Consider the following 15,269-nt stretch of genomic DNA (forward strand, 5'->3'; position numbering starts at 1 on the left):
AATGCTGCTGCTGCTGCATCAGAAGCCACTGCTGCCACCATAGCTGCCACCACTAAATGCAAGAAGGGAGAGTTAGATATCGCCTTGAAGCTGCCTCCAGGAAGAGAAAGAAGCAGCTGTCCTTGAGGCCCAGGTAACAGCACTTGATGACATAAGACAAGATGGTGGGGGAGAGTCAGCTCAGCCACATCATCACCAAAGATTCTGCTCAGAGGACAGCAGAATATGTGAAAACTCACACCCTGGCTCATAAAAAGTCATCAGATTCTGAGCAAGCAAGTTCCTCTACACCAGAGTCTAATTCAAATGAAACAGCAAGGAAGTGGCTTGCAAGATGGTGACTTGAGAGGAAGCAGATTCTGAGCTCTCGAAACCTGACATCATTACCTGAGAAAGCGGGCACTTTCCCCCTTGAAGATTCATGGGGAAAAGGAAGGGGGGAAAAACAGGGATTCAGTCCCTCCTGCCCTCGAAGCCCGGCGCTCCGGCAACAACGTTGGAGAAGTACAGAGTCCAGATGAATAGAACGCCAGTACCCGCGATGATGGGGTCCGTAGCTGGTCTATCGGACCGCAGCATAGAGGCGGTGTCAACTAGCCCACCTCCACTCACAGCTCCACCACGACCCGGAAGTATTTTGCTCTCTATCGGAGGGGCAGCTAACGCAAACCGGTGTTCACTGCATTAGTAACCGGAGGAGGCCCGTGGAAGCATCGACCCCAGAGAAGACAGCGGTTACAGATTTGGGTGCAGGGTGTCCTGCACTCACTCCTGTCCTGGTGGCACCTCCGGGGGTAAGCGGTGGAAAGAATAAAACCGGCTGTGATAACGCTTGAGCGGTGTGGGACGCCATACAGGGGATGAACACCGGCCTAACTAAGGTAACAACTTCCATAAAAGAAGAAATTGTTAGTTTAAAACAAACCCAAGAGCAGCTTTGTGGGAAGATACAAGACAATCAAGAAAAAACTTGATGCGCTGGGAGGAGAGCTTAAGAAAATACAAGACCTGACAGGAACTTTGGGTAACGACAGAGATACTCTAGCTAAAAAGCTGAAGTATCTGGATAATCAGGGGAGGAGAAATAATTTGAGATTCCTTAACTTTCCGAAGTCTCCTCTAATTCCTGCTAAAGATATGCTCAAAAATATTTCGGAGAAATTCTAGGAATTGCAGTGGAGGGCTTTTCCTCCCATCACTGGGGCTCGGTCTCAGCCCCTGGTTTCTCTCATCCGGACCTGAACTTGACCTCGAGAGTTCATTAGAGGTGGTTACTGAACATACAACTTTCCTGGTGTCATTCGCTCTTGAGTCTGATAGAAATAATATCTTCAAACTGTTTTTCCGACATATGAATGCACTCTTTTTTTGGAGCCAAGATCCAGATTTTCCTGATCTTAATAAAGAGACACAAAAGCGTAGACGAGAATTCTGGTGCTTAAACCACGAATCCTCGCAATACCTGGGACTTTTGTTCTTAAATACCCATGCAGATGCTTTGTGTCTATTGATATGTTCCTTGACCCCAGAAAAATGCAAACATATATTGAATCAAAGAACATAGTAAGACTGAGGTTCAGACTTGAGGCCCCACTTTAAATATGCTGTATATCGGCTAGCGAGTAACTGGGGGTTTTCTTCCTCTTATTAGAGTAAACTAAACTCAATAATTTTTTTTCCTTTCCTATTTTGTTTTTCCTAGTTTCTTGCCTCATAATGTGGTGCTGATTGTGGTCGAAATAGAAATAATAATATTCTTTATGTATAGTATGTTTAATATATTCTCTGTATCTAATACATTTTTGAAATGGATGTAATATTGCAAAATCATAAATAATAAAAATGAAACAGCAAGCCTAAGGCAAAGTACGCTAAGGAGGCAAGATGCTATCACAGTGATCCACACACTCACATGTATATGGATGCACTACCACTACTGGCTCTTGATCCAGGAAAGCACACCAAAGGAAATGCTTAATTTCACCCAGAGTCTAGCACTGCCCAGAAACTGAGCTCAGACAAAAGTTGAGCAGTTACACCCAGCAAAACACACCCTGTGATTAAGCAACAGCCACCTGACCAGCCACACTTCAGACAAACCCCAGCATACAGCCAGCCACAGGTACCCTACTGCCAGTGCTCTAGAAACTTCAGAGAGAGAAGATCTAGCAACATAGCTCGCAAAATGATGGTGTCTATGGGTCTTACCCAGTTCAATGACTGCCCTGAAAAATATAGAAGATGGAAATCTAACTTTAAGGATGTCATAGCAATTATGAAGCCCACCCCAAACCAAGAAATTAACCTGATAATAAAATGGCTGGGAACAGAGTCAGTCGAGCACGTGCAGGGATTACCAGATGCATATTTGCACGATCTCTCCAGAGGACTGAAAGAGATATGGGAGAGACCTGACCACTGTTATGGCAGCCCAGAAGCTATCCAGCAGGCATTGATGAAGAAAACATGGGGTTCCCCAATGTAACGAATAAAGATAATAACAAGTTACAGGGATTGGGAGACCTCCTCCAAGAACTGGAGGCACTCAACACTGATCCAAACCTTCCTGGCCTGCACTACTTGGATACAGCTTGGAGCATACATGAGATTATATCAAAGCTGCCATATGACATAAGAGAAAAATGGTCACCAGTAGGCGCCAAGTATAAAGAGGACCCCCAAGAAAGGCTTCCTCCCTTCAGTCTTTGTGAAGTTCATCTGAGATTTGGCAAAGAGGAGAAATCACCCCAGCTCACGTTTGATGTGCCTGAAGTATTCAAGACAGGCTACTTCCCAGTGAAAGGCCAGTCAGGAAGTACAGCATCACCAAGAAGCCTATAGCTGTACATATGACAGATGTGTCACCCCCAGCAATCCCACCATCTGATTGTCCTTCTACTACAGAGAAAGTAGAGGACCCCGACAGACAGTGTGATATACATAAGAAACCTCATCCTCTCAAGAAATGTTAAGGAAGCTAAGGATAACAAATTCATGCCCTCATTTATTAACTCACAATAACATGCTTAACACAAATTAGATAATGCAGGGCCTATTATTCTCCATGGGACCTATTTACTAACTATGCACATAAAAAGAATGAATGCATGCTAAGTTGATAATGATTGTAAACCAAGGGCCTAAATTGATGAGAAGACCAAAAGGAACTATGCCCTGGGAGTAAAAACATATGTTCAATGAAAGAAAAATATAAAAGGAATGAGGCAGAATAAAAAGAAGAGAGAAGAAAGAAGGAGAAAAAAAGGAAGCATAAGAGAAAAATAGAGAGAAGGAAAAGAAAGAACACAATAAAGTTGTAAAGGAAAAGTATAAGGGAAAAGGAAGTGGAATGAGAACATGCAAGATGTGAGACAATGAAGAGAGAGAGAGAGAGAGAGAGAGAGAGAGAGAGATAATCCTTACAAAATGATTCAGAAATATTAAGCAAATGTCACTGGCACCGAGGATCCTTTCAGAACCCCATCTGCCACTAGATGATCAGGACTCCCATTAAAGAGGGGCCATAAACAGTGTTTGCCACTGAGCCACCAGACTGGCTCAAGACCTGGCTTAATTATCGCTTTGAAATAAACACCATCGTTTTAGGCCATTTTACTCTTAGAAAAAAAACCTAAATCATCCCTGGGGTAAGAGGTAGTGCTAAGCTCCCACAGGATTTAGAGTACCTTAGTATACAGTCAGGGGAGCAATGAAACGAAATAGAAAACATAACGAAATACATAAGAGCAGAAAAATCAAAGAAAGGTTCGTTTCGGCCACGTGCTTCTTATTGGCAGAGAAAGTTGGCGGGACTTTTCCCTCCTGCAAGGCGAGCTGCAGGCGACGCGCTGAGTCCCGCAACAATGCGGGTCTGTTTGGTCTGGCCCCGCCCACAACAATTAATATTGCGTCGTGGTAGGGGGGTGCTGCGCGCCATTTGAAGGCGCCACAAGGACAGAGCGCCGGAGGAGCGCTAGGGCAACGAGGAGGGAGTTAGGCGGCGCGCAGAAGGGGTAACATCACACCACCACCACGAGCAGCAGCAGCAGTAGCAGCACGAGCAGGTGCAGTAGCCGGAGCAGCATTTGCGCCAGCCGGAGCACCTGTTCACTGTTTGCGCGTTTGAAGGTAGGAAACAAAAGGTGGGGAGTGGGGGAAAGAGGAGTTTTGAAGTCAACCGTCTTTTATTTTCCTCTTGCTTAGTAGTTAATTCATCATATGGTATCCTTGTTTTGCATTAGATTAAGAAAAGTCCGGGGGCTTAGAATCCTTTTCAGAGGAATGGGTCACTTGTTTAAATTAAAATGCATAAGTAGAGGGGAGGTGCCCCTTTTCTGCTATACAGTCCTTAAAGTGAGGTGATTTGTACAGTAAGATCACTAGAGATTAGAGGCTGACCGAAATCACAGGTTTTGGTTCGGGCTGAAACCGAATCCGTGGCCGAAATCTGCAGTTCGGTTTTAGCCGAAACTAAAGCCAAAACCCAAAACATCATGCCTACACGCCTCCCACACCATACTCCAGGCCACAGCTGCCCTTCCCCACCACCCTGCAGGCCACAGCTTCCCTCCCTCTGGCCTTTCCTGGGCCTACCTTAACAAGCCCTGGTGGTCTAGGGGTCCTGCTGTGCCTGGTGCTGCTACTGCTTTAAAATGGCTACTGAGATTCCCGCGGCAGCCTTGCCAAGAGTGCCACAGGAGGAGTAGCCTAATGGTTAGTGCAGTAGGCTTTGATCCTGGTGACCTCGGTTCAATTCCCACTGCAGTACATTGTGACTTTGGGCAAGTTACTTAACCCCCTCTATTGCCCCAGCTACAAAAAATAAATTAGACTGTGAATCTTCTGCGCATTCCAGGCTTCATTCTGGCACTCCAGTTGTCTCTCTCATGGGCTGATGATCAAAGGCCCCATGCTGTTCCAAATAGCGCTGGAACAGTGCGGGGCTTTACCGCACCTATGATCAGAGATAATTGCATGCTGTAAAACTTTGCAGCCCCGGGGCGAGCCAAAATGCGGTCCCCCGCTCAGTGCCATAACGAGGGCTAATGGCACCCTAGGCGGGTCGCCGCTGCGCACCCCCCCCCCCGGGTGCAGCAGGCGCGACCCCCCCCTCTGCGGCGCACCCCCCCCGGACCGCATTCTTACCTGCGGGAGGGCCGATCCGCCCCGAGTGCACGTCACTCGGAGCTGCGTCGGCCCCGCTGGTTCCCTGCTCTCTCTGCCCTGGAACAGGAAGTAACCTGTTCCGGGGCAGAGGGAGCGGGGAACCAGCGGGCTGGCATCCCCCGAGTGCGTGCAACCCGGGGCGGACTGCCCCTCCCGCCCCCCCCTTCGTACGCCACTGCCCCCGCTGTCCTGAGTCTTGTAAAGCTGCCTGGCACAACTGCTGTCCTCCCTGTGCAGCTTAAAAAAACTTGTCAGTCCACTGGGAAGTTTCCTTGGCTCCCAAGATTCGATACACCTTGTAACCTACAAAGTAAAGTAAATATTGTAATCCACAAAGTAAAGAAGTATTGTAATCCACACCGTAAAGTAAATATATACCAGGCAAACAATCCCTCCCCTTTAGAGTTCAGCCAGTTCACCTGTTTCTCCAGCACAGCTCCTCAGCTGCACCTATGTTTGTTTCAACCTCACCACTCCCTTCCTTCCTCCCTTGCTAACCGGTAAGAGGAATGCAAGGATCTCACCCTTCTTTGTCAGCTCCAACTCCTGACAACCTCCCACATGATTCTGGTTGAAACCAAGTGTTCCTCAGATCCCCTTCTGGGATAGCCACCTTCTTCCCTCTCTCACCAAGCCCCCAAACCAAGCTCCTACATGCTGTTTAAACTCTCTACCTTTGGTTTTTGCCAGAGCAGAGAGATCCATCTTGTTCACTGTCCTCCCTCTCTGCTGCCTCTTGCCACTCCATGGGTTCCTCTATCCACTTGCCTTCCAGCTGCACCTCATTTCCCTGATTAGACCTGCTCAGAGCCTCCTCCCTTCCCAAGCTCTCCGGGACAGGTATTGCAAGCCACCCTCACCTGTCCTTACCTGGATTACCTCTGAGGGCTGCTGGGAATGGTAGTCCCTGACAGAGGCGTAGCCAGGTTTTTATCTCAGGGGGAGCAGACATTTATAAAATAGGCGCCGGTTGGTATCAGCTAGACAACAGTGATGTGTTGTTGCTCAGGGGCTGTAGCACGCACTGATGAATACAGGCTGTCTCTGTTGCGTCCTGCCTACAAGGAAACAGTAAGTTACATCAGGAGGCAGGACGCAGAAGAGGATCCTGAACTGCCCAGAGCAGGCAACCTGTCTTCTTAACCACGAAGTAAAAATGTTCAAATCGTGACCATCACCTTAGGAATAGCACACATTCCTTCCACTGCTAGACACCTTGTTTAAATCAAATGGGGTTTTGTTTGTGAGGTGACTCTACAGGATGTGAAGAACAATAGCCCTGAGCATTTTTATTTTGAGTGACAAAGGCCACCAAAGTTGGCCCTTGCCCCACAGCCTACATTCAAATAGGGCTAGACAGTTTGTGAAATAACACAAACCCCTGCAAAAAGACACCCAAAACCTATACTGAAAACTTACCACATCCAGGGCCGGTCTTAGCAAGTGCGGGGCCCTATGCAGACCAATTTGGTGGGGCTCCATCCTAGCCCCACCCCACCGTAGCCCCGCCCCCCACCCTAGCTCCACCCCATTGATAAAATTATTCCATTTTTAGAACATTTTTTTATTTATGAAATTTCAAATAAAGACAAATGAAGCTAAACTTGTACAAAAAACTGATTGAAATAATAAGCACAATGCTATCATGAAACCTCCCCTCCCCAGAAATTATTCAGTTCAAGTCCACTACAATTAGTAGTTCCAATTCTCATAACAAAGGAGAATAAAGGAAACATATTAAGAAAAGATTCAGTACTTTCAAATTCCCCTATTACTCTGTAACCCATATATGCAATAAAATAAAAATGAAATGAAAAGATATACAATAAATTAAGTGATATGTAAAATATAATGTACAATATAAAAACATATAGACCACCAAGGTATTAAATTGTTTTAAAATATATACCACAACTCTCTGACTCAAGAAGACTCCGACTCTGTCATCCATAATTGTCTGACAACACACAGAAAAAATAAGTAAAAAAAAAAAAAGTCACAATTAATACCTTATACACCAATATACAAGCCATACGGAAAATGCAGATTATCAACAATATGAAGCTAGCAAGGGATCATAATATCACAATTCTCATGTAGAGCCACAAAACACCCTTTTAGAGATAGTGTGTCATGATTTAGGCTCTACACCCTTTCCGATGTTTGGTGCCACCTTAGTAAGGCCAACACACAATCTCTCCACTGCAAAACACTATACACAAACGTGTGCAAAAACACACTCATAACCTTAACAAACCATAAACAGCACTAATTCCAAGGACAGGACGAGCTACAACCTTATGCGTGGCGTGGAAAGGCAACTGTAATTACACCGGGCTCTAAAACACCAGTGCACAACCTAGTGAAAAAAAACAAACAAAAAGGGCTGCAAACTATACGCTAGCAGAATACTGCACCTTCCTTGATCACACCTGAAAAACACATGAATGCAAAATACTGAACTGGAAAGTTACCTCAAGAAGTCAGACTCAGTATGTAGCAACACTACAAAAATTAAAACTTACATGAAAAATATCACAGATGCACATTTCCAAAAACTAACATATTCCAATTAATAAATCCTGAATAAAATAGTTTTTTCTACCTTTGTTGTCTGGTGACTTTGTTTTTCTGATCATGCTGGCTCAGTATCCGATTGTGCTGCTATCTGTCCTCTTAACTCCGTTTCCAGGGCTTCCTTTCCATTTATTTCTTTACTTTCCGCCTTTCTTCTTCATTTCTTGCCCTACATCCGTAAGTAAAAGCTGGGTCCTCCGCAGACTTGACTGTCCAGTGGATCCAGCTTCTGCCTATTTTCTATATCCATGTGCACTTTTTCTCCTCTCTTCCTTTTCCCTCACCTCATCTCCTTCCTCACTCTTCCCTCGCCTCCATCCATGTCCAGCATTTCTTCTCTCTCCTCCATCCACCCATGTCCAGCGACCCTCCTGTCCCCCCTGCCATCCATCTATGTCCAGCAATCCCCTCTGTCCTCCCCTGCCATCCACCTATGTCCAGAGACCCCCTCCCCTCCATCCACCCATGTCCAGCGACCCTCCTGTGCCCCCTGCCCTCCCCTGCCATCCACCTATGTCCAGAGACCCCCTCCCCTCCATCCACCCATGTCCAGCGACCCTCCTGTGCCCCCTGCCCTCCCCTGCCATCCACCTATGTCCAGATACCGCCTCCCCTGCCATCCACCCATGTCCAGCAACCCCCCTGTCCCCTATGCCCTCCTCTGCCATCCACCCACGTCCAGCGACCCTCCTGTGCCCCCTGCCTTCCCCTGCCATCCACCTGTCCAGAAACCCCCTCCCCTGCCATTCACCCATGTCCAGCGACCCTCCTGTGCCCCCTGCCCTCCACCTATGTCCAGAACCCCCTCCTGTCCCCCCTGCCACCCATGTCCAGCGACCCTCCTGTCCCCCCTGCCATCCATGTCCAGCAACCCCCCCTGTCCCCTATGCCCTCCCCTGCCATCCACCCATGTCCAGCGACCCCTCCTGTGCCCCCTGCCCTCCACCTATGTCCAGAACCCCCCTCCCCTGCCATCCACCCATGTCCAACGACCCTCCTGTCCCCCCTGCCATCCATGTCCAGCAACCCCCCCGTCCCCTATGCCCTCCCCCTGCCATCCACCCATGTCCAGCGACCCTCCTGTGCCCCCTGCCCTCCCCTGCCGTCCCCCTATGTCCAGAAGCCCTCCTCCCCTCCATCCACCCCATGTCTAGCGACCCCTCCTGCCCCCCTTGCCAACTGCCATCCAGCTATGTCCAGTAACCCCCCCGTCCCCCCTGCCCTCCACCCATGTCCCGCGATGCGAGTCTCCTTGTTCCCCTGCTGCTCCCCCTCCCTCCAGCCACCTGAGACATCTCCCGTCTGACCCCCCCGACCCGCCAAACGACCCTCTTCTGTCGCCTGCACCTCAACTGACCCGACCCAGCATTTAAAAAAAACCTCCAAGCGGCGGTGCCGGTGCCTCGCGTCTGAGAGAAGAAAACTCGCTTCGTCGTTGGCCGGCCTTCCCTCAAGTCCCGCCCTTGCGGAAGTTACATCAGAGGGCGGGACTTGAGGGAAGGCCGGCCAACGACGAAGCGAGTTTTCTTCTCTCAGACGCGAGGCACCGGCACCGCCGCTTGGAGGTTTTTTTTAAATGCTGGGTCGGGTCAGTTGAGGTGCAGGCGACAGAAGAGGGTCATTGGCGGGTTGGGGAGGGGGGGGGTCAGACGGGAGATGTCTCAGGTGGCTGGAAGGAGGGGGAGCAGCAGGGGAACGAGGAGACTCGCGTCACGGGACATGGGTGGAGGGCAGACGAGCGTGGTCGGCGAGGCAGAGGCGAGGCACGCCGCGCGGGGCCCCCTTAGGCGCGGGGCCCTATGCGGCCGCCTCGGTCGCCTCTGCCTAAGACCGGCCCTGACCACATCATAACAGCCCTAACCTACCTATGAAAAGACAGTGCCATATATATTACACTGGGCTCTGGATCACCAATATACCTATTATTGGGAAACTGAACAAGCTGCACTGTTACACATTCCTACACAGACACTACATGCTAGCAGAATCCTTCACCTCAGTCACACATACATATCATGGACAGACCCTCATCGCCATACTGAGTCAGACCAATGGTCCATCTAGCCCAGTATCCTGTTTCCAACAGTGGCCAACCCAGGTCACAAGCACCTGGCAGAAACCCAAATTGTGACAACATTCCATGCTACCAATCTTAATACAGAATAGAGAGCAACAACAACAAAAAAAACTACAAAAATTGAAATAGAGACCCCCCTCCTCTCTGCCCAAGGAAGCCAGACTCTATAAACAGTGCAATATTGGTAAAAAAGAAACACAAATGCATTTTCTCCTGTACTTTGCAAATAAAAATAGAAAAAAATGTACCTTTTACAAAGCAGGTACATCTCAGTCTTTACAAAGTATTAAATAAAAATAATTTTTTTTTTACCTTTGTTGTCTGGGAATTTGGCTGGTCCCCAGTCTTTTTTTCCATGTTCCACGAGTCAGCCATACAAATTTCCAGGTTGGCCTTTCCATTCCTTCTCTCGCCTCTTGTCTTCTTCCTTTCCTTCTTTACATCTGTTGGTACTGATCTTTCGTTTTATGTCCCCACTATGAAATAGCTGTGCATAAAGCTGCCAAGTGATCGAGCTCCACAGTGGAGATTTTTCAACCAGTCCTAGTGTGAACTGACATCCCAAATTTATGTGGGATTTGCAGTCCCTGAGTCTACCCCTCAAAATCTGTGCTGCACTACATTCAAAATTACTTAAGAAAATGCACTCGGACCTCTGCAGGATTGCTAATTTGAGGACATCGGAGATGTGCATTTTTAAATACTGTCATATTCCTAAAGTCAAATTCAAAATAAAATACCTTTTTCTACTGTTTGAACAATTTATGTTCTCATTTGCTTTTGTCCCACTTTCTCTTTTCTGTTTTTCTCTGTTTCTTCTGCAATTACAGTGTCTTTTGCCCATCTGACATTTATTCTGTCTCCAAGTGCACCATCCTTCTTTCCTCTGCACTGCTGTTTGTCCTGTCTAATATCTCCCTTCTGTGTCCCTTGTCCTTATCCTACCCCCAAGTTCAGCATCTGCCCTTTCTGTGTCCTCATCTTCCCCCTTTTTCAGCACAAGCCTTCCTGGTTTCATCTCCCCCCTTTTCTAATATCTGCCCTCCTCCTCGTACTACTACTTATCATTTCTATAGCGCTACTAGACGTACACTTGAACATGAAGAGACAGTCCCTGCTCGACAGAGCTTACAATCTAATTAGGACACCTCCTGGTTATCTCCAACTCTCCCTTTTTCTAACATTGTCCTGTGTCACCATAGTCCCCCTTTTTCCAGCATTACCTCTTTCTCCCCATCTCACCCCTTTTTCACCATTCTCCCCATATTCCTCCCTTCCAGTAGTGCCTCTTTGTGTCCCTATCTCCTCCTCCCCATTCCAGTAGTGCCCTCTCTGATCCTATCTCCTTACCCCCCTTTCTAGTAGTGCCCCTGTGTCCCTATCAGTGAACAGTGAAGAAAAATGAGCTCAACCTATAGAGTTTATAATTGCGGTTTCTACCGGCTATAATAATTTTTGAAGCTGTTTAGTGATATTCGGTTATTTCTTTTCTCCTCCAGCTTTTAAGGCACTGCCTATCCAACTGAAACTGCTTTAGCCTTGTTACAGATGGACCAACAATACAAAATTACAAGGTGGATACAGCAGCTCATAAGTTTGCTTGCTTTGTTTCACGTGAATGGCAATGACAACTGCGCGGGGGAGTAGACACAGACTAACCAAAACTGGCTTCCTTGCTTACAACAGACTAGATAGGCTCAGTTCTACTCCTGTCTATTAAACCTTTTTGGGCAGCTTTCTCCCTTCTCCAGCCCCCCCCCCCCCCCCCCCCCCCCCCCCCGAGTCTTACATGTTTCATTGCCCTCCTGCGTGAGTCTTGCACCTACTCCTGTCTCTTCCACCCACTCTCTCCCATCCGCGTGGTCACTCGTTTTTAAGTCCTGAGGCGTTCTCCCTCCGACACCGGCGATTCACGTGGCCAGCCTTCTGCCAGCGTCGGAGCCTCTCCTCAGGTGCGTCCCGCCTCCTCTAATGCAACTTCCTGTCTTCCGCAGAGGTGGGTCTGATGGAGAGGCCCTGACGCTGGCAGAAGGCTGGCTACGTGAATCGCCGGTGTCGGAAGGAGAACACCTCAGGGCTTTAAAAACGAGCGACCACGCGGATGGGAGAGGGCGGGCGGAAGAGACAGTAGGTGCAAGACTCGCACGGGAGGGGGTTGGAGGCAGAGAAAGCTATTAGCACTGCAGGCATTTGGCGCTTATGCACCATCTGTTCTAAAAATCTGTTTGGGAGAGCGACCGCTCCCCCTGTGCCCCACCTAGCTACGCCACTGGTCCCTGATCCTAGTGTGTGGTTCTCTCAGGGGTTGTTGGGAGTTGTAGTCTTTACCTTTCCTCCACCCCTCCGGGGAAAGTGATCCACTACTTTCTCTGACAGGCTGGGTCCTCGAAGGATGGAACCGGGTCAGCCCTCACCCACGGACCGGCTTTGTTCCCCCTCTGGGTGCCCTATTCTCCCTCCCATCCTCGTACCCTTCACAATGCACACTTGTCAGTTCTCCCGCACTTGACAATCTTCCTTCGCTTGTTTTGGCAGGTCTGGGCTGTCAAAGGTCCAGACCTGTCAAACACAAGGGACCACAAGACCCCAACCACCCCCGCCCGAGCCAAGCGAAACGGGGGCTGGAGGTCCGGAGGACCTCCGGTCCCCCCGACCCAGGTTCAGGGGGGGATCTGGTGGGGCTCCAGTCCCCACTAACCCCTCAGCATCCCACCGATATCCCTGGTGGCCCAGTGGGCTGCAGGTAAATTCCCCCCAACCTGGTGGGCTAGTGGCCCTTCTCCACCCCCTACCTTCAGTTGGAGGGGGGAGGTGGTCTCCCTCCTCTTCCCATTGGTGCCTCCTGGAAAATGGCGGCTCCCAGCTTTGCCCAGTCATCCTGGGGTGCGCTGGGCAGGGCTTCACACCATATGTGGATGCACTGGCAGGGCTGAGCACCGCCGTTTTCCAGGCGGCGCTAATGGAAGAGGAAGGAGGCCACCTCCCTCCTCCAACTGCAGGTAGGGGGGTGGGGAAGGGATTAACCATGGACCACTGGGCCATCAGGGACATTGGTGGGATGCTTGGGGGAGGGGGTTAGGGGGAGCTGGAGACTCATCAGATCTCCAGCCTCCCCTGAACCTGTATCGGGGGTCGGGGGCCATGGGTCTGCTGGACCTCCAGCTCCCTGTCGCTGGGGGGGGGGGGGTTCGGGTTCAGCTTCCTGCGGGGGCTGCTGCATTGGGGGAAATGGGGGCCAGCTAGCATGCAAATGCATGCTGGATAGGGCTCACCATTCCTCCCCAATGGTCTGCAAACCCCAACACCAGCTCTGAGCTGGCATAGGGTTGGTGCGGCCAATGTGCTAATCTTTGGCTCGCTGGTCGCTGATCATATGGGATGAATAGGTTTTAGCATGCATTTGCATGCTAGTTGCGCTAAGAGCCCCGTTTTACATGCATTTGCATGCTAGTTGCATGCATAGCCCGTGAGCGCGTTGTTTCATGCACTCAGGGGCTCTGATCGTGGGGCAGTAGCAAACGCAGGTGTTAGTATGGCGCTAACAACCTCTAGCGCCTGCGTTTGCTTCTGATCATCGGCCCATCAGTTCATTCCAAGCATCATTCTGGAGTCACCAGAGATTTTGTTTACATTCCTGCGGGAATCCTGTGGCAACTTCTTCCATCCCCATGGGAATCCTGTGGCAACTTCTTCCATTCCTATGGGAATCCTGTGGCAACTTCTTCCATACCCGGGGGATTCCTGCAATCCCCATTCCCATGCAGTTTTGTACATGGGAGATTCTGGCAGCCATATTAAGACTGACGGGGGTATAAGCAAGAGCAACCTTGCTTTGCTGGTGCTAATCTCAAAATGGCTGCCGGGACCTACCATGACAGTCAGGCTGCCACAGGAAGTTTCAGCTGCCATTTTAAAGTAACTGCAGCATTGGATAGGAAAAAGTAGGGCTCTTTCCTGTCCCTGAAGAGGCCACTAGACCACCAGGGTTTGTTAAGGTAGGCCCGGGGAGGGCCTACTGATGATCGGGGGACCAGGTTGGTGGGGGGACTCGTTTTCGTTGTGAGGTGGGGGTGAAGAGTGGTTGGGTGTCTCGGGGGGGGGGGGGGGGGTTAGAGAGTTTGTTTCAGACAAAAATACACCTGCATTTTCAGCCTAAATCCAAACCCGGAATTCGGACTGAGTGGGGAGGAAACCCCTCCTTTTTTGTGTGTGGAACACTGCCCTAGTCCTGACTGAACATGATAGTCTGTGTCTGTTGGCCGTGATTCCTTTGTGGGGCACAGTTCTATTTCTAATGATTGGGCACAGCTCTATCACTGCCTGTTGAGATCTGCTCCATCTTTACGTGCTGAGTCTTTTATTTCTGGTGAGTACAGTGCCATGGGATTGGATCCATTTTTGCCTGGTGAGCATGACTCTCTGTGCATGTTGAATGCAGTTCCATCACTGAATGAAGACCACCACTCCATCTCTACATGTAGTAGAGCACATCTCCATTTCTGAATGTCTCTGTATTTTCTCTGTATGTCTAGCAAAGCTATCTTTCTCTAAATTTAGTGCACAGCTCTCTCTCTCTCTCTCTGCATGTAGAGAGTGGTGCCATCTCTGAAGGTAGGTTTACCCTATTTGCCCCCCCCCCCCAAAAGAGGACATATGCCCCGCCCCCACCACACCCGCCCTGCCCCTTTCACACCCCGCTCCGCCCCATGTCACATCGCCCCACCCCTTTTCACACCCCATCACACCCCCCCTAAGGGTGTCCTCCCCTCCCCTTACCTTACTCTACTGCCCTGGTGGTCTAGTGACCTCTTCGAGGCAGGAAAGAGCCCCCTCTTTCCTGCCCGGAGTGCTTCTCTGCATCCTGTTCCTCTTGCAACAAAGAGTGCTGATGGTCCCGGCGCCGATTCAAAATGGCCGCCGGGAGTTGAAGCGGCCGAGACTTCAACTCCCGGCGGCCATTTTGAATCGGCACCGGGTCCGTCAGCACTGTGCATTGCAAGGGGAACAGAACGCAGGGCAGCGCTCTGGGCAGGAAAGAGGGGACTCTTTGCTTCCCTGAAGAGGTCACCTAGACCCACCAGGGCATTAGAGTAAATAAGGGGAGGGAAGGCTAGGATAAGACACCATTAGGCCCGCCCGCCAACCTGCCCGTTTGTCCTGAAATCCGGACAAACGGGTAGGCTGGCAAAACCCACCCAGTTGCCCAGCCATGTCCTCAAAAAGAAGACTTGTCCGGATAAAACTGGACATATGGTAAACCTATCCGAAGGTAGAGAGTGGCGCCATCTCTGAAGGTAGGGCACAGCGCCATCTATGGTTGTAGAGCACAGCGCCATCTATGGTTGTAGGGCACAGCGCCATCTCTGAATGGGGAGAACTCTGTTATTTCATGCATATGTTTCATACATACAAACATGAGGGTTACACACATTCAAAAAAGAAAAGAAAA

General features: G+C 49.7%; 1 protein-coding gene across 1 annotated transcript in view; it reads left to right on the plus strand.

Moving 5' to 3' along the window:
• The first annotated feature begins 4,006 nt into the window (after nucleotides 1-4,006).
• CABYR (calcium binding tyrosine phosphorylation regulated) overlaps nucleotides 4,007-15,269 on the plus strand; it is a 150,585-nt gene continuing 139,322 nt past the window's right edge. Inside the window, exon 1 of the mRNA XM_030188247.1 lies at nucleotides 4,007-4,128. The gene's annotated coding sequence lies outside the window, so the exon portion shown is untranslated. The remainder of the gene's footprint in view (nucleotides 4,129-15,269) is intronic.

The sequence above is a fragment of the Microcaecilia unicolor genome, chromosome 1 (genome assembly GCF_901765095.1).
Source record: "Microcaecilia unicolor chromosome 1, aMicUni1.1, whole genome shotgun sequence".
Lineage (NCBI taxonomy): Eukaryota > Metazoa > Chordata > Amphibia > Gymnophiona > Siphonopidae > Microcaecilia > Microcaecilia unicolor.